Raw genomic sequence first — 17,894 nt, 5'->3', positions numbered from 1 at the left:
CGGCATGGCGGAATACTATGCCAAATTTGTTAAAGGATTTTCAGATCACACAGTAAATTTGAGGAGCATGCTGAAAGCCAACATGATGTTTATGTGGGATAAGGAGTGTTAAAGTGAATTTCTTTTCATAAAAGAAGCATTGGCGGAGGCTCCAAGATTACGGAACTATGTAAGAGGTAGAAGAACGGTAATCACTACGGATGCTAGCAATGTGGGGTTGGGGGCAATGCTGGTGCTATACCATGGAGGGAAGGAATTATGAATCGCTTTTGCCTCACGTCTTCTCAAAGGAGCAGAAAAGGTCTATGCTACTATTGAAAAAGAGGCTCTCGCCATCAGATGGACTACTGAGAAGTTTCGGAGCTTTGTATGGGGAGTTAAGTTTGAAATTCACACTGGCCACAAACCTCTAGTTGAAGTGTTTACCATGAAAGGTTTGGACAAAGTTTCTAGCAGAATACACAGATGGGTATCAAGGCTACAAGAGTTGAATTTCAGTATGGTGTATATTATCCCTGGGGTGAAGAACTGTACAGCGGATTGCTTATCAAGGTTAACTAGTTATGATGACAAGAATGAAGAAATGGATGAACATGATATGATTTGCGAAACATCGGATGCAGCTATATCCATGCAAGAGTGGGGTCAAGCAACATCAAAAGCTAATGCATTGCTGGAAGTAATAAAGTGTGTTGAGGAAATTAACTGGAACAAAAACAAGATGGCGGAGGCTGGTGTTCTCATGTTTTGGAATGTTCGACATGAACTGTACATTCAAAGTGGATGTTTGATGAGAAACGACAAGTTGGTGCCACCGGAGAGTCTCAGAGATAAGATCATCCAATTGGGTCATGAAGGTCACCAGAGTTTGGTGAAAACGAAACCGAGGATAAGGAATACGTATTGGTGGCCTGGATGTGACCTATAGGTGGAAAGAAGAATGCGGAACTGAAACCTTTGTGAGAAAAGTGACAAAGGGTGTGAGGGAGTGAAATATCCCATGGTGTTAAGAGATATCCCAGAGGGGCCTTGGAAGTCTATTGCTATCTGGGTGGGGTTACAAAAAAGATTAGGAGGAAGCCGTTGGCTAACAAGGAACATTTTGACAATAAGAGGTATAGGAAAATAATGTTGCCTAAAGTAGGGTGTCTGGTTAGAATCAAACTTCCAGCGGTGTTGAGAGAGAATGGTTGTAAGTCGTCGAAACCGGTGGAGGTGGTGGTGGTACTGTTTAAACATGCAACAAGAACCAATGATGGTAGAGTATGGAACAATGAGAGAGTGATGGTCTTGGGTGAAGGTGAAAGAGGGAGTCTGTTGAGGGGGGGTCAAGATGATGATGATCTTTTGGCTGATCTGGGTGCTGGATGCAGGCCTGTTGGTGGTGGTACTGGAAGAGGTCATATTTCGAAGAAGTTTTCCTTGTCTGAGAATACAGATTTACAGCAGGAGGCTTCTGGAGAGGCGTCACCTAGGTCATCAAGAGCTGGCAGGAGTTACAACAAGCCTAGAGATTTATTAGACTATGTTGAGTTTTAATCTAGGGGTTGTTCTTTATTAAAGAGAGGGGATGTGTAGCATTGTATGTAAGTCAAGATGCTTGAGCAACATAGCATGCAGCTGTAGGCTCGTGAATGGAATGCGAGGAAGGAGGACTGCGCGATGCAAGGCGGTTGAGAAGAGAGAGATTGAAGTGACGGCAGGAAGAAGGACGAGATGCTCATGTCCCCTTTCATCCACATGAATATAGATATAACTTTGTATATTAAATAAACCCAAGTTATTGTTACGATATTCCCTTCCTGAGTTATAATAATAAAGAAACCCATAGTTCCACTTACCTGTCTCTGCCCCAGCTTCATCGTTCCAGCTTTAAGTACAACTTGTAAACTTTCCTCTTTGAATGAATCGAACCCTTCCATGCTGTACCTGTCCCCGGATCCCTACTCTGATTTTATGTTTTTTGTTTTGTGTCAGTCTCAGTGGTCTCATTCCTAAGGGCTTCTGTTTCAGCACTTTAAAAATAAATTAAATAAAGTGGCATGATCTTGTCTAGTGTTCTGAATGGCATACTCACGCACTTCTTTTCCTACTGTACACCAAATTAAGGAAGTTAATCACCATTTATTCAGAGTCTTTTAATGTAATGTTTAATTTCTCCAACAACTGTCAGATTATTGTGCAAAGCTTACAATTACATAATGGATATACATAATATCCTACAGTATAAATACGTGGAAACACAGTGATTCTTTTGAGTTGGTTTGTCTAACATTGCTGTTTGCTTCAGTCTGATATTGTTCTAACTTCAAGTTGACCTGAGGTTCAACTCTGAGCTACCTAGCCGCACACCATTGTCGATACTTTCCACGGGATCAATGCATCACAAAGATCAGTTTACTTAATTCATGTATTGAGCATGTGATCCATTTTAAATTACAGGGTATGTCCAGGCATGTACATTTAGTCCCTTAGTTCAAACAACACATGTTATTTACCATTAACTCTACATGAAAAAGTTAATATTATTAATACATTTGGAACTGCAAGATCTCGAAACTTGAAATTTAGTGTGTTCCAGAATCAACCATTCCTTGTTAATTTGACACCAAACTGAATTTAATATATTAACCAGAAATTATTAAAATGAGAGAAATGTGCAACTTTATGAAGCAATATGTGAAATAGTTATGCCACATACACAGGCGTGTATTTACTCACACCAATCCCAATAATCTTAAATTAATTTGTTTTTTTGCCACCATGAATTATGAAAGAAAAACAATTACATTTAGCAGTGCTGAAGTGAAATAGATCCAATCCTCTGTTCATGTAAAAAATATATATCTTAGAATCATGCACTGAAATTTGGGCAGGTTTATTTAATGGGGATAGTTGACTGTTTGTAGTATTGGGGATACTGGAAGAGTCACCAAGAAGCAGAGATGACGCTGGAGGCTAATGTATATAAAAGTATGTTTGTTTATTTAAGTTTCAGGGCTAGTTGGGTGAAGGCAGTCAGGAGCTAAGTAACAACCATCCACTCAGATCAGTTCTCCTATCCCGAAGTCCCAACTGACAGTCTTGGAACTCTGATGACCCATAAAGTTCCAGACAACATCATACCATTTCACTGCATGCACTGGTGCACACAGTACAAGCAGATACTACACTGTTGGGTAGGCCAATGGAGCTATCAGGCCAATCAAATAGTGTGACATAATTTTGGACACTTTAAAAATAGTGGGATAACAGAAGAAAGCATGCTGACATTGTGAAAAACTGCTTGAAAGGACCACAGTTTTATGATTAACAACAAACTGTCTGCCCAACTGGAAAGGTGCTTGTCTGGGAATGTCTGGGAATAAGGAGCCTTGTCCAAGAGGGAGACTAAAGCTGGTGGTGACAGATGTTACTTATGGCAGAGGGCACCGGGGTCCAGATTGCTAACTGTTGCTACTTCCATGATAGAATTACCCTGAAGTAAGAATACATATCTTAAAATAGTTCTTGTTTGTGAGAGAAACCTAGCTACCTAGACGTAGGTTGTTTGAGCCATTTAATCATAATTTTGTCACCTTTATTACTGAATTCTTTTTGCAATGCCTGCTTATGAGTGATCAAAATTCTTTAATAGTCGCCTTGGTTAGAGTAATACAAATCATTTATGCTTTGTTGGGAGAAAATCTGCTCATATATGTATTGATCTCGGTTATACCTTGTTTTAACAGGGAAATTGTATTTGCACTTGATATGAATGCTATACTTACATTGTTATATGATTTGTATTGTAATAATATGTATTATGTATTGCTGATATCCTTTTCTTTAGCTTGTCAGTTGTATATCATATAGATTATTTGCTTTAGTACGTATGATAATTTCTTGTGTATGTTTTTTTTAACAAATTCACAATAAATAAGAAATATTGGTGACTTCACAGATACACATTGGCTTATGGGGAGGGGGAAGAGTTGAGGCACTCTTCACCGCCCTTGTTCTCAACATTAGGACTGGCTCTGAACTTTTCCCTATACCGCACACCTCTTGCTGAGAGTGGCTCCTGCCCCCTCTTGACAAGGTCAGGACAGTGACCTTGTCACCATTATCACTGCTTTTCTTAAGGAATATTTCTTTCCTCATAGATTCCTCCACCAGTAGATGTTGATATTCTTTATAATATTTGGCAGCCAAGCAGTCAGATCCGGTTGCCTTACCTGTGGGCAGATCCATTATTGTCTCGAAAAAGCTCCTGTGTAGAAACCGTTGCATTCAAGACCGGTGTCTTTTGCACAGAAAAAATAGAAATTAGTATATTACCTAATTAACATTCTATGTCTTCAGTTGTTCTGACATCCGCAGTTGCATATAGAGAAGAATAGAATTGCATGCAGTACTTCTTAACGGTCTAGGGTCTGTTAGGTTTTTCAGTTAGATCTCTTTCCCTGCTATAGCAGCCCTACTTCTTTTAGTAAAGACCACACAGGCCCACATGCGACCAGATGGATCTGCTTCGCTCTACCAACATGCCAGATCTTAGCGGTTGATATAACCCACTTCACGCTCGGCTAAGGAACAAATGTTCACAAATTATTGTGATGGATTGCCATTTGGCATGGGTGTGTACACCCTGGCTCTTTTGATTTTTATCAAATAATAAAATGATGCAGGTAATTCCATCTCGGAAAGGTTAATCTGCTATTCAGATTCCCCGTTCATATTTCCATGCATAAAGCATAGAGTGTCTGAGTCCTGCTGTGTCAGTATCCTGATTTGCAGTGCCTGCTATACTAGGGGCACAGAGCAGGTCCAGAGGTTACAGTTGCCCATTTTATTGCTACAGTGACAGCCAAGCCTGCCAAATGCCATGTATCTTCTTTGATCTCTTTGTGGGGGTGGATAACACCCTCTGCCAGAGACAGCCGCCTACTAGGCAGCTGCCCTGGGCCCAGACATCAAAGGAGCACACCTGCTCAAATTGAGTAGCCTCATACCAGAGTGCTGCATTTCTAAATGCCTTGTATTCTATATATAGTGTGGGGTTAGTGTATCCAGAGAGAGACCTGTACAGTTTGGGGAAGGCTCTGCAATTTTGTTTCTCTCTGCATCTCTCTCTCCTTCCTGTCCTCTGCACTTTCTGTAGCATAAAGTACTTTGGATGTAATGTCAGAAGGGCACGCTTTACTCCAATCACCTGAAGAATGTTACCTTTAAACCAAGGGTCCCGCTCTGGAACAACACCTGAGATGGATTCACTGAAACTCTTTTGGGAGAGTTATACTTTTCAAAGCCCTCAACTACTGATGTGAAGAAGGAGCGGTCCAAAGCATAGGATAGCTCTGCCCCCTTCCCACTCCCAGGGCACATTGAGGGTGACTCTTGCTGTGGACCAAGTCCTGCCACTCTGCACCAGAATCTCCCATGGCTGGGAGGGCAAACCCTGAAAGTGCTCACTCTGTTCTATGGTCCCTGGAGAGTGTCTCATAGCATCTTGAGTACCACATTAGCTAAGGTACCCTGTTCTGCTGCACCAAACCAGTCAAACTGTTCTTGAACCATGTTCGCTATTAATCAAAGCAGAGGGATCCGCCAGTGCTGCATTTTGCACACCACCTACCATTTGAACTGCATTGTTTGCATCTCGAACCAGCTCGATCCTGCATCATGCCCATGCTAAGCCTGTCACCTGCTAGGCTTCAATTAACTGCTTGCCACTGGGACCCGATGCAAACCTCTGGAGAGTCACCTGCCGACATAAACCAGGGCTTTCACCAGGACTTGACCCAACTCGCCTTTGAACTGGCGCTTTGCTGAAACACACACAGGAGCAATAGGTTTACTAATTCGAACTATCAGCGTCTGCCGACTCAAACTGGTGGATTGTCACTAGTCGACACTTCCCAGCAGATACAACCTACTCGACCTGGCTCTACTTCCAACAGATCCTGGTGAACGCCTAACCTGCTTCACCTAAGGCTGCATCCGAACCATACCGCATTTGAACCTGCTTGTTGCCTACTTGCTGCTTGGGCACACACGATTGAACACATGTGAACTGAGCTTGATCCGCTCACATCACTGCTTGAAGCCGGGATTGGCCCTGTTGAACCGCCAAGAACTGCATAAAGGTACTATTTCCTGCCCCCTTGGTATAGTTCTGGGAACTATAGACTGGTTAGGTCACTAATTCCCTTTTTACATTCAAGAAGCTTATCCTTTTTAAAGAACATTGCAGATTGTACTTGCCTTACACCCCTGATTCATTGCTCAGAGTGCTGCATTGTGCTATCTTTTTACTTATTCTCTGTTCTGTCCTCATGGGTGGGCTTTCTGTAGTGCTTTTCTGTTTAGCTATTTTGCAGATGCTGTGTTTTATTAAAGAATATCTGTTTATAGAACCTTTATTTTGGAATGCTGTGATTTGCTGTTTGGGTCGCTACTGAATCACATTCATACCCCTCTTTAGAGCATAGCCTCCCCACAGCCCATGTTACCACAAAAGGTAAGGGAAGAATAGCTCTTAACTGTGCTTGTGTTACCTTTATGTTTATGCTGGCTCTTGGTTTGTAGAGGTGTGGGAGCTGAAGGAGTATTTTTGCCCCTACTCATACTTGTACTGCTGCAGAGCAGAATCCAATTAGTCACAGTTGTGTTGTGATTCCCCTAAATGTTCCCTTGTGGGAGGGGTACCATACTGGTCTTCTAATGAGCGTACAACTGTTTCTACATTTAGCAACTCAGAACAGTAATTTTTTAACATCCTGCTACAGTCAAATACTGCTATGCAACACACAAACACCTTAAATGTTTCCCATTTTGGTGAATGCATTGGGACTGAAATCATATTGGTTTCATCAGAAATAGAAGTCTTAAATTATGGTTCTAGTAGTGAGAGTGCATTCATCTTGCAAGGAACATGAGGAGAAGGCCATGTACCAAGGGGAAGAAATGGTCAGACAGCGTGCACAGTAACATTAGGAAAATGTCTCTGGCTCCTGAAAAAGAGGATGATATTAGCCAATAATCTATACTTGAAAACATGTTGTAGCAGATCATTAATAGGAGAATTCCATCACCTGGAGATGTGTGCATTGCCAAGCATCTATTAGTTCCAGAATGGACGTGACCTCTCCAATGGCACTGACCACAGCTAATTGAGTTCTGGGCCCTTTATTGGAATGATCCATGTCAACATCAAGTATCGTATCAAAGTCACTTCCCCAAAGTATAATTGAGTCATCGCCGGCAACACAAGTGTTAGATATATTTTCGTAAATGAAGTGATCATCAAGATTAGGTCCGTAGGCTCTCCAGACCATGACAAATCTACCCTGAAAAGTCTATCCATGTCTTTGCACACTAAAAAGGTAGAGAGTTATGCACTAATATCAAGACACTGCATGCTTGTGAGGAGTAGTTTGGAAGGGTACCTGTTCCTACCCCAGTTATGATATGATATGATATGTCTTTTATAATGTGCCTGTACACAAGTGTTTCTAGGTGTGACAAGACAAGGGAGGGAAGAGAGAGGAAGGACAGGACGAACAATCTTACTAGGCCTTGTTTCATTCATATCGTGCAAGTGCAACGATGTAAAGTGCGGGGGAAGGAAAGAGGGGGAAATGCCACAGAGAGGGAAGATGGGGGAAGTGTAATCAGGGCAGCATTGCTCTGAGTAAGTGCAACCAGGGCAGTGTGACTCTAGGTAAGTGCAAGGAGGCAGGGGACTGTGGGTAACAGTTACAGCCCCAAAGTGCACGGTAGGCTTGGAGACAGTGCAGGGGAGACTGATCATGGAGGAACCTGGTGCCCAGTAGACTCTGAGGTTAACCAAGCATTCAGTCGGTGCAAGAGAAATGGTAAGTCAGCAGGGGTGAGAGAGAGAGAAAGCAGAAGAGAAAAGGAAGGTCTTGAGCTGCTTCAAGAACTTCAGGTGGTCCAGCTCAAGTTTGAGAGGGTCAGGAAGGCCATTCTTGAAGGGAAGGAGGCACTGCAGATGAGCGAGATCTACCCCCCACTCTCTGCCTCGAGAAGAGTCTGATCCTCAGAAAGTTTGAGGAAGTTAAGCGAAGGGCTTGAGAAGGAAGGTATTTTGGAAGAGATCGTTGGGCCCCAGTCCCAGAAAGCCTTGTGGACGATGCAGAGGGTCTTGATCCTTGCAGTCACCGGGAGCCAATGGAGAGATTTCACGGCTGGTGAGATACGGTCCCTGGGCTTGAGGCCAAGGACAAGTCTTGCAGTCCTGTTCTGGATGAGTTGCAGAGGGAAGAGTGTAGAGGAAGGCAAATTGAGCACAGTGATATGATGATATGATATGCTATGAAATGGCATTTATAACGTGCATATACACAAGTGTTTCAAGGCGTGACGAGACAAGGGAGGTGGAACAGAGGGAAGACAGACAATGATTCTACTAGGCCAGTTGAAATTCAGATTGCGCAAGTGCATGGGAAGGGGGAAGGGGGAAAGTGGAGAGGGAATGGAGAGGGGACACTGCAGTACATGGGATAATAGAATAAATAAACAATAAGAAAAGTACGGCCAGCAGGTGGCAAGTGCAAAGGTAAGTGCAGGCATCAGGTGTCAAGTGCTGGTAGTGGGGTTGTAGGGATACAGAAAACAGACCCCAAGTGCGGGGGTTGCCAGGAAGGCAGTGCAGGTGTGCGACTGGCGGAGGAAGGGACCTGGGCCCGAGATCAGAGGTTGGCCAGGTAACCAGTGCAGTTTCAGCCAGGAAGTCGGCAGGGGAGAAGAGCCAAAGAAAGAGTTCCACCACCATCTCGTTGCTTGGAGAAGTGACTGACCCTGAGGGAGTTGGAGGCGGATGAGCAAAGAGCTCAAGAAGGAAGATATTTAGGAAGAGAGAGTTGAGGTTATTGAGGACCCAGGCCCCAGAAGGCCTTATTTACAATGCAGAGGGTTTTGAACTTAATCCTTGCGGCCACTGTGAGCCAGTGCAGAATTTTCAGTCGTGGAGAGATACAGTCCCTGGGCTTGAGGCCAAGGACAAGTCTCGCAGTCCTGTTCTGGATGAGTTGCAGAGGGCAGACAGTAGAAGCAGGCAGATTTAGAAAGAGGCTGCTGCAATAGTCCAGTCTAGAGAGAACCAGAGCTATGGAGACAGTGAGCGTCTCGGGGAAGGAGAAGAAAGGAAGAATACCTCTGAGGAGGTGCAGCTGGTAGTGTGACTTCTTAGAGACGTCGGAAATGTGACGAAAGAAGGAGAGTGTGGAATCGAAGACGACCCATAAGTTTTTAGCATCACAGGTGGGAGCAGGAAGAGGGCCAAGAGAGGCCGGCCAGAGAGTGACAGTAAAGGAGGGTGTGCCGATGAGGAAAATCCCGGTCTTACTGGCATTAAGGCAGAGATCCTTGGCGGCACACCACTCCTGGATGGCGGACAGACAGTCAGAGATGAGAGAGGGAGAAGATGTGGCTGAGGGTAGCCTGAAAATGAGCTGAGTATCATCCGCATAACACTGGAAGTTGGGGCAGAGCGTGTTAATGCAGTGGGCAAGAAGTGCCAGGTATTGGCCGAACAGCCAGGGAGAGAGGTTAGACCACTGGGGAACACCAAAGGTAGAGATAGAGATAGAGGAGATGAAGGACCCAAGTTGAACCTGGGAGGGTCGATCAGAGAGGAAAGAAGTCAGCCATGCCAGGGCCTGACGGGTGATCCCCAGGTTATCACAGAGACAGTTGAGCAGGATGTCATGGTTTCCTGTGTCAAAGGCAGAAGAGAGATCAAGTAAAATGAGGACACAGGGGGTGTTGGAATCAAGGTTGGAGAGCAGGTCTTCACAGATGTTCGGGAGAGCAGTTTCCATGCTTCTGGCAGCTCTGAAGCCAGACTGATGATCATGGAGAAAACCAATAGATTCAGTGTGAAGATTGAGCTGGGAGATGGTCAGCTTTTCCAAGAGTTTACCCAGGAAAAGAGTGATGGAGATTGGGCGATAGTTAGCCAGGCAGGATGGGTCGGCAGAAGGTTTCTTAAGAAGAGGGTGCACAAGGGAGTGCTTCACGTGGGAAGGGAAGACCCCAGTGGCGAAGGAGTGGTTGCAGAAGTCGGCCAGGGCAGGAGCCAGGAAGTCAATGTGGTCCTTGATGATTTTGGAGGAACAGGGATGTACCTGTTTTGACGAGACTTTCATAGATCAGACTTGTCTACAAACCTTGTCTGGGGAGAACAGGGGAAAGGCAAAGAAGGAGGGAGGAGAGGTGGCCGAAGAAGGGCCAGAGGAAGAGCAGGGAGTAGAGGGAGGAAGGTGAGAGGAGGAGAGAGAGGACAGGATGTCCTGAATTTTAGAGATGAAATGAGAAGCCAGTGCTGTGCAGAGGGCCTGCAAAGGGACAGGAGAGGTAGAGACTGCGGCCGGATTGGCCAGTTCCTTGCAGATTTGGAAGCGTTCAGCCGAGTTGTTAGATGCCGCAAAGATGCAGGCTTGGATGTGAGCTCTCTTCTTGGTGAGGACAGAGAGCCGGTATTGCCTTTGGAGCAGGCGGTAGGCTAGTTTGTCAGAGGTTGTACATGAAGCACGCCATTTCCCCTCAGCCACCATGCACTTGCGTTTAAAGGTGACGCTGTCAGAGTCGTAGCAGGCGGAACCTCATGACAGGGGCAAGAATATTGATACTATCAGATATAGCAGAGTGGAGCATGGAAAGGGCTGTGTCAGGGTGTGAGTCAGCCAAAAGGGGGGGGGAGTGGTGGTGAAAGCCTCAAATGACATGTGCTTCATGGGTCGAATGATCAAGAAGGTGGGCGGCAGTGATGGAGTTGGCTTGGCTTGAGGGGTATAGAGGGTGAGCTGGGAGGAATGGAGAAAGTAATCACTCCAGGAGAGAGGAGTGGTAAGGGGGATAGAAAGGGGAAGGTCTGAGGCGATCAGAACATCCAGAGTATGCCCTGCAGAGTGAGTCGGGCCAGAGGGGAGAATAGGGAGTGAGAGAGAGTCGCAAAGGTCCAGGTGGATGCTGAAGTCTCCAACAAGGATGAGTTGAGTGGTCGAAACCAGGAGGGAGGAGGAAAGGTCCGCCCACTCGGAGAGGAAGGAGGAGATCTGACCAGGTGGCCGATAGATAGTAGCCACAGTAAGGGAATGGCTAGGAGAGAGAGAGAGAGCCTGCAGACGAGGTATTCGAAAGAGGAGTAGGCCGGCGTAGGAATGACAGAGGCAGGAATCTACTTGGGGAAGATCAGGGCTACACCCCCCTCCAGAACGGTCGGACCTAGGTGCAGAGAGGATCTTGTAGCCATCAGAGAGGAGAGTTTCTAAGCACGTGACAGAGCTGGCCGTTAACCATGTCTCGGTGAGACAGAGGACATCACGGTCAAGTTCCTCCAGAAGGCGGCAGATGTCGGAGGAGTGTTTGACAGCTGAGCGGGAGTTAAGAGTGGCAATATGGAGACGGTTGCCGTCCTTGAAAGACTTCCAGGGAGGGGTACAAATCAGAGGTACGCCCTGTAGAGGTGTAGAAGAAGCCCGAGGGGGGGCAGAAAGGGAAGAAGGAGAGGGCAAGCTAGCCAAGGAGGAGGCAGCAGGGGGAGACGAGGAAGCCGTTGAGGGGGCAGGAGGGAGAGTAGGAGATGAAAGGAAATTGAAGCGCGGGGAGTGTCTATCGAAGCCTTGGACCAAGGCGGTACCATTCACATAAATATTAATGATGACCTTAGAGGAGCGGAAGGAGGCCAGGAGGGCCTCCCACCGGGTGTCACCATTTATGGGAGAAGAAGAGAAAGGAGAGAGCACAGAGACCATATGTAGGGTCCATTGGTCTGGTGAAGGAACGACAAAGAGGATGTCAGTGAAAGTTTGCTTGGAGGAGGCACTTTTATAGGTGTCCGCGATATGGAGGCCTGGGTTGGAGACCAGGATGTCCTTTTTAAACTTCTTCCTACCAGATATAGTGAGGAGAGCAGGATAGTCTATACAGAAGCAGTTAGAGAAAATAGAGAGACAGAGAGCACCATAGAGTAGGTAGGGTGAGGAGAGAAGAGGAAGGGAGGGAGAGGAGAGAGGCGGAAGGGACGGGGAAGGGGAGAACACTAGGGAAGGTCATAGGGCAGGGTGCAAGCAGACGACACAGAGAGGCTACATACATTGAACAATTGGACAAGACGACAGACACTCAGATTTAAAAGACTATCCCAATGCAATTTTAAAAACAGGAGAAAAGACACACCTAAGTTTGAGTGTTCTAATAGAGGGGTACAAAGGCCTGGGTTTTGGTTATGTGTTTCTTGCAGCATCACAACCTTAGGAGGATGTCACTGTATATCTGCTAGTATCTAGGTTTTGACAGGCTTGTTTATGCCACATACATTCCAACTCATATTGCTAGTTTTTGAAAGATAGATCTGATTATGTGATGGATAGCCCTCAATGGTATAATTAGCCTGCCAGGATAGGTACAGCATATAAGACCTAACATTCTCTAAGTAGACATCACCCAGAGTCAAAGTTTACATGCAGTTTGCACAGAGGTTGAGAAGTCATGATATAAAAATACACGATTGAAGGAGCATGCATGTAATTGTAGGTTGGGGAGGATAGCCTGGCTTGGGTTTAGATTGTAATTATAAGTGTGCACCAGGAATTGTGATGAAAAACTCAGATTTTACATAAGAGATTGCAGCAAGTCTTCGACAAATACATCCAAAGGACTCTTGACTGCATTCTCAGCTGTATTTATTTTTCAGATGTTATTCTACCTGAATCTGGATTCTAGACCCTCACACTTTTCTGGGAGCAGCAACGCTAATCTGTTAATATTGTCTTCTGTTTCTCCAATCCTTTGTTTTGCAGCAACAATGACGCCAATCTCTTTGTCGAGTTTTGCTTAGAGAGAATTCATGTTAGTTGCAAGGTCATCAAGTTTGTTGATTGCAGCAAATCTATCTTACACCCACTTCATTATCGAGTTTAAATCAGGGTTCGGGTTCTTCCGGGAAGGAGTACCTGCTATGCTGTCAGCTGCAGAAGCCTTCTTACCCTGCATGGTCTTGGCAGGTTTACTGGTAAATGAGTCAGTTAGTTTTCATTTATTGCCCGATCACCTGCTCATGACAGGAAGGGTGGCTCACCAGATAAGGGATTTACCGGGCACAACAGGTCGTGGTGAGTGATCACTTGAGGATGTTTCACTGAGTATCTGGCACTAGCTGCTTTACAATTTTACCGCACCAACACCATGCCATGCAAATGAAAATATGATGCAACATGTATCTTAATTAGTGCTGTCAGTTGCCATCTCTTCATGTATAGGGCCACATCACAGTTACAACAAAGGAAGTACCAGCAATGGGTTCCAAGTGGCTAGCTTCCCCCCCGCAGCGAGATATTTAGAGGGATGCCATGGGGAGAGTGCCAATGCCAGTCCGTACTGTAGTGGACCAAGATTGGGGCAACTGAAGGTGGTGTGGACTATCACACATCAAGTCGTGATTGTCTCTTACAGAAGGCCTGAGCGAGGACAGAGTGATGGTACGGATCAAAGCCAGCAGTGGATGGACCAATGGGAGCAAAGGTCTCAATAAGCTGCGATGCTGAGGAAGTAGAATCTGGATGGTCCCTAGATGGCAGGCGCAAGGAGGCCTGAGGATGCTTTAGATAGGCAATCGACAATTTACCAGAGCAGCATTGGTTATCCTGCTCAGGAGCGGTTAGAAAGCAGGTCCTCCCAATCAAATGTAGGATTGGCACTGTACCCCGGGTGATGCCACATGATGGAGCCTGGAGGATCCACTCAGCAAAGGCTGGTGAAGAAAGTCCCATACCCAGGGCTACATGGACTGCTGGAGAGCTGCCATGCCACTCAAAGGTGCAGAAGATGAGTGAAGACTCTGAAGCGTACCACAGGCTCCGCACCAGCAAGAATGCAGCCACTCCACCACTCATTATGTCTGCCATTAGCCGTTGAAAGGACTATTCTATAAGGAACGCTATTCAGTTTGAAGCTTGTAGCTTAGGCGACCATCTTGATTGCTGCTCAGCTGCGCCCCACACCTCTAAGTATACAGCCTGACTTACAAAGTTCCGCATGCAGATTTGAGAAAACCCTCTCAGTTCTATTGCATCAACAAACTCAAGCCTTGGATGGAAAACAGCAATGCCCTTCTGCTAGCATTATATGAGAACACCAGAGAAATACCTCTGCCCATAAGAGTGCATGGGGTTCCAGCCCCTCTCGACCTTCCAATCCAGAACCACAAAGATCTAATAGAATGCCTAGACACCTACCCGGTGGCCCATCTCTGTATCCACCACTTCAAAACTTAGAGGTGTGGGGCCCAGCTGAGCAGCAATCAAGATGGCCACCTAAACTACAAGCTCCGAACTGAATAGCGTTCCTGAATAGCGTCTCTGTGAGACCAAAAAAAGTGCTGTGCCACAAAATTACAACACTTCTAGGGAAGGTGATATGGTGGACACCATAGAGATTAAAAGAAGCCCCAAAGAGAGTCGCCTATGAAGAATTAAAGAAATACTGGCTTGCGGTGTGATTGAGGTCCTCCCCAATAGTGCTTGGTGCCAAAACCAGACTAGAGATAGCAATTTTGTAATGATTTTGGATGACCCAAGGAGGTATCGGATTCGGCGCATATCCAATGCTGCTCATTCATTCATTTTCGTCATCATAATTATGGTCTCAACGAGCTGGTGGTTGAACGCCCTCGGAGGGACAAAAGTTCAAAAGTATGGGAAATTGTGATGTGGTATTATGCGTGTGTGCATTTCGGCCAACTCTTGTCTGAATGGCATGGGGATGGGTGTAAGGAGGTATACTAGGAGCTAAGCGAGAGGGTGGGGTTGTGGGAGGATAGATAGTTTGTGTGTATCTATAGTTTGATTTTTGTTGTGAAAGGTAGCTAGGGGTGCTGTGCAAAGGTTTTGCAAAAGCAAATGTGTGTGGGAATGAGGCTGTGCCTTTGGCTACATTCAGAAGGTGCGGAGTGTGAGAGGAATAAATGGTTTAGCTATACATAAAAAAATGTTTACCCCCTGAAGTCGAACTAGGTGCTAAGGGCAGTACTTAGTCTCACATACAAACTAAGTGCAATAAAATGCCCACCCTCTTTGTGGATCTTAGAGTGATACCTACCCTATCCCCAGGTCCTCTAGTGCAATACATTTCCCACCTTAAGAGTCTAGGTGCAACAACTGTGTCCGCCCTCATATGCATATGAGTATGAAACATTGCCAAACTCCAAATGAATCAAATGCGACTGTTTATTCATCCTTCTTCTCGTTGAGCCTGTTGCTTCCAGCTAAGTGTAGTACAATTCCTACCCCCAAAATACAGCAACGTGCAACATATTTCTTACCCCCAAACTTCCATTCAAATGCGGCACAGCTCCCACCACCAAATTCCATCTAAGTTTGGCGCATTTGCTACCCCCGGTATACACCTGAGTGCAATACATTTCTTACCCACGGAATCCATCTAGGTGCAACACATTTCCCAGCCCCCAAAAGTGCAATAAAATCCGGCACGTTTCCCACCCCCAAAGTTCCATCTAAGTGTAGCACATTTTCTAACCCCATCAATCCGTCGTAGTGTGGTACATTTCCTACCCCAGCAATCAAAGTGCATCACAATTGCTACCCCCAATAATCCATCTAAGTGTATCAATGCTCATACCCCCAATAATCCAACCAAGTGTATCACTGTTCCTACCCCCAATAATCCGTCTAGGTATGATATGGCATTTGCAACACAATCACAGTGCTGCCCTTTGACTTGCACTAAGCCCCAGCCAGGTTCCTACTCCTAATGAATTGTTGAGTGTACTAACTGTCCTGGAGATTTGTGGGGTTTTACCTAGAAGACATCCTCATTCATAGCAAACCATATTCGACATCTCTATGCTGTCTACAGCTGTCTGTGAAAGGTTGGACTCCATGCTAACCCTACAAAACACCACTGAGCTGAACAATCAGATTCCATGTTGGCAATGTCCATCTACTTCTCCCTTCCCCCCATCCATCAATGAAGAGACATTTGAGCTTTCCTTGAGTTGGTGGTGTACTTCCTCCATCTTAAACAAAACGTCTCCCCTATTGCAGCACCTTTGATGGATACATTCTGGAAAAGCCAACCTAACCTCATCCATTGAGATAATGGAGCAAAGAAAGCCTATGAGGAGCTGAAGTCCAAACTATGCAGCAGCCCAGCATTAACCATGGCGGAGGTGATTCTTTGGTAGGGCTGGGAGTGGTCCTCTCTCAGGAGAAGGATGGGAGAGGTAGCCCAATCCTCATCATTAGTAGAAAAATGTTTCCTAGGGAGTGGATCTACCACATCATTGTACTCGAATATTTGGCAGTCAAGTGGGCTGTGCACAGCGTATGATAATACCAAACAGGGAGAATGTTCAAATTGATGCAGCCTTGGTGTGGCCTGTAACAGAGACCAACTCCAAAATCCAAATATGGCTTCTGGCAGTACAGCCCTTCGCCTTTACCAATGAACATAGTGCAGGGTAAAAACAAGGCAATGTAGACTTTATCTCGTCACCCCAAAGTATTTAGCCAGTGCCCAGGCCAGAAGAGGGGGACTTTCGAAGAAAGGGTGGATGTATGTGACAGGTTTAGGGCTTGACCCTGTCGGGAGGGATAGAGACCCCTCCCAATCCATGGCAGGTGGCCTGCCAAAGCCTGTCGTACCACAGAGGTGGGCTGATGGAGTTGAAGGGCGGAGAGTATACCCAGTCCCTAACCAACCCTTTCCCCCGTGCCTTGAATGTACTGACTGGTATAATTTTTGATCGCCCGTTGCCTTGCCCTTGCCATTCTGCTTTAATTATTTCCAGAACTACCAGGACCATAGGGATCTGCTAGAAAAGCCGTTTCTATGCATTATCATACAGTCTTAACCCGTATAGCCCAGACATAAGAGCCGTTTCAATAAAAACCCTTGAACCATCTCTCAGACATGTGCATTTCTAAAGACCATCTGTGACCATGTGCCGTGCCGGTGGTAGGAGAGGAAGACAAGAGTCCGTTATTGGAAAGGAGAGAGGAGAAGTTTAGGCCGCGCTCCCATCTTAGGAGTCTCAAGGACCTAGCATTCGGCATTATTAGTCTCTTGTTCAGCTGGCATGGCTGTTTTGCTGGGCTCATTCCACACGTTTCATATCCATTGTTAGTGAGAAGCATGGCGGTGCTGCAAGAAGAGATATGCTCTCCAACCTTGACTCCAATACCCCTTGCGTCCTCATCCTGCTTGATCTCTCTTCTGCCTTTAATACTGTCAACCATGCCATCCTGCTTAATCGTCTCCGTATTAACTTGAGTATCACTGGTCAGGCTATGGCATGGCTGACTTATTTCCTTTCTGACCGACCATCCCAGGTCCAATCTGGGTCCTTCCTCTCTGACATCTTTTTCTCTACCTGTGGTGTCCGCCAGGGGTCTAACCTCTCTCCCTGGCTGTTCAACCAATACCTGGCACTCCTTGCCCACCGCATAGCTGCTCTCTGCCCCAACTTTCAGTGCTACGTGGATGATAACCAGCTCATCTTGAGGCTACCCTCGGCCTCCTCCTCTGCTTCCCTCACCTCTGACTGTCTGTCTGCTATCCGGGAGTGGTGTTCCCCCAATGACCTCTGCCTTAATGCCAGTAAGACTGAGATTTTCCTCATCTGCACACTCGCTCCCTCCTTTCTTGTAGCTCTCTGGCCAGCCTCTCTTGGCCCCCTTCCTGTTCCCACCTGCAAGGCTAAAAACCTCGGGGTCATCTTCGACTCCATACTCTCCTTCTCTCCTCACATCTCTGACGTCTCTAAGAAGTCACACTACCAGCTGCACCTCCTCAGAGGTGTTCTTCCTTTCTTCTCCTTCCCCCAGAAGCTTACTGTCTCCAGAGCTCTGGTTCTCTCCAGGCTGGAT

General features: G+C 46.0%; 1 protein-coding gene across 1 annotated transcript in view; it reads left to right on the top strand.

Moving 5' to 3' along the window:
* Positions 1–17,894, top strand: part of LOC138548050 (cytochrome P450 4B1-like) — a 384,495-nt gene that overhangs the window by 208,506 nt on the left and 158,095 nt on the right. The gene's annotated exons all lie outside the window — the stretch shown is intronic.

This window comes from Ambystoma mexicanum, chromosome 1q, assembly GCF_040938575.1.
Source record: "Ambystoma mexicanum isolate Mex_15411 chromosome 1q, UKY_AmexF1_1, whole genome shotgun sequence".
Taxonomy (NCBI): Eukaryota; Metazoa; Chordata; class Amphibia; order Caudata; family Ambystomatidae; genus Ambystoma; species Ambystoma mexicanum.
This window is presented reverse-complemented; position numbering and strand designations above follow the sequence as displayed.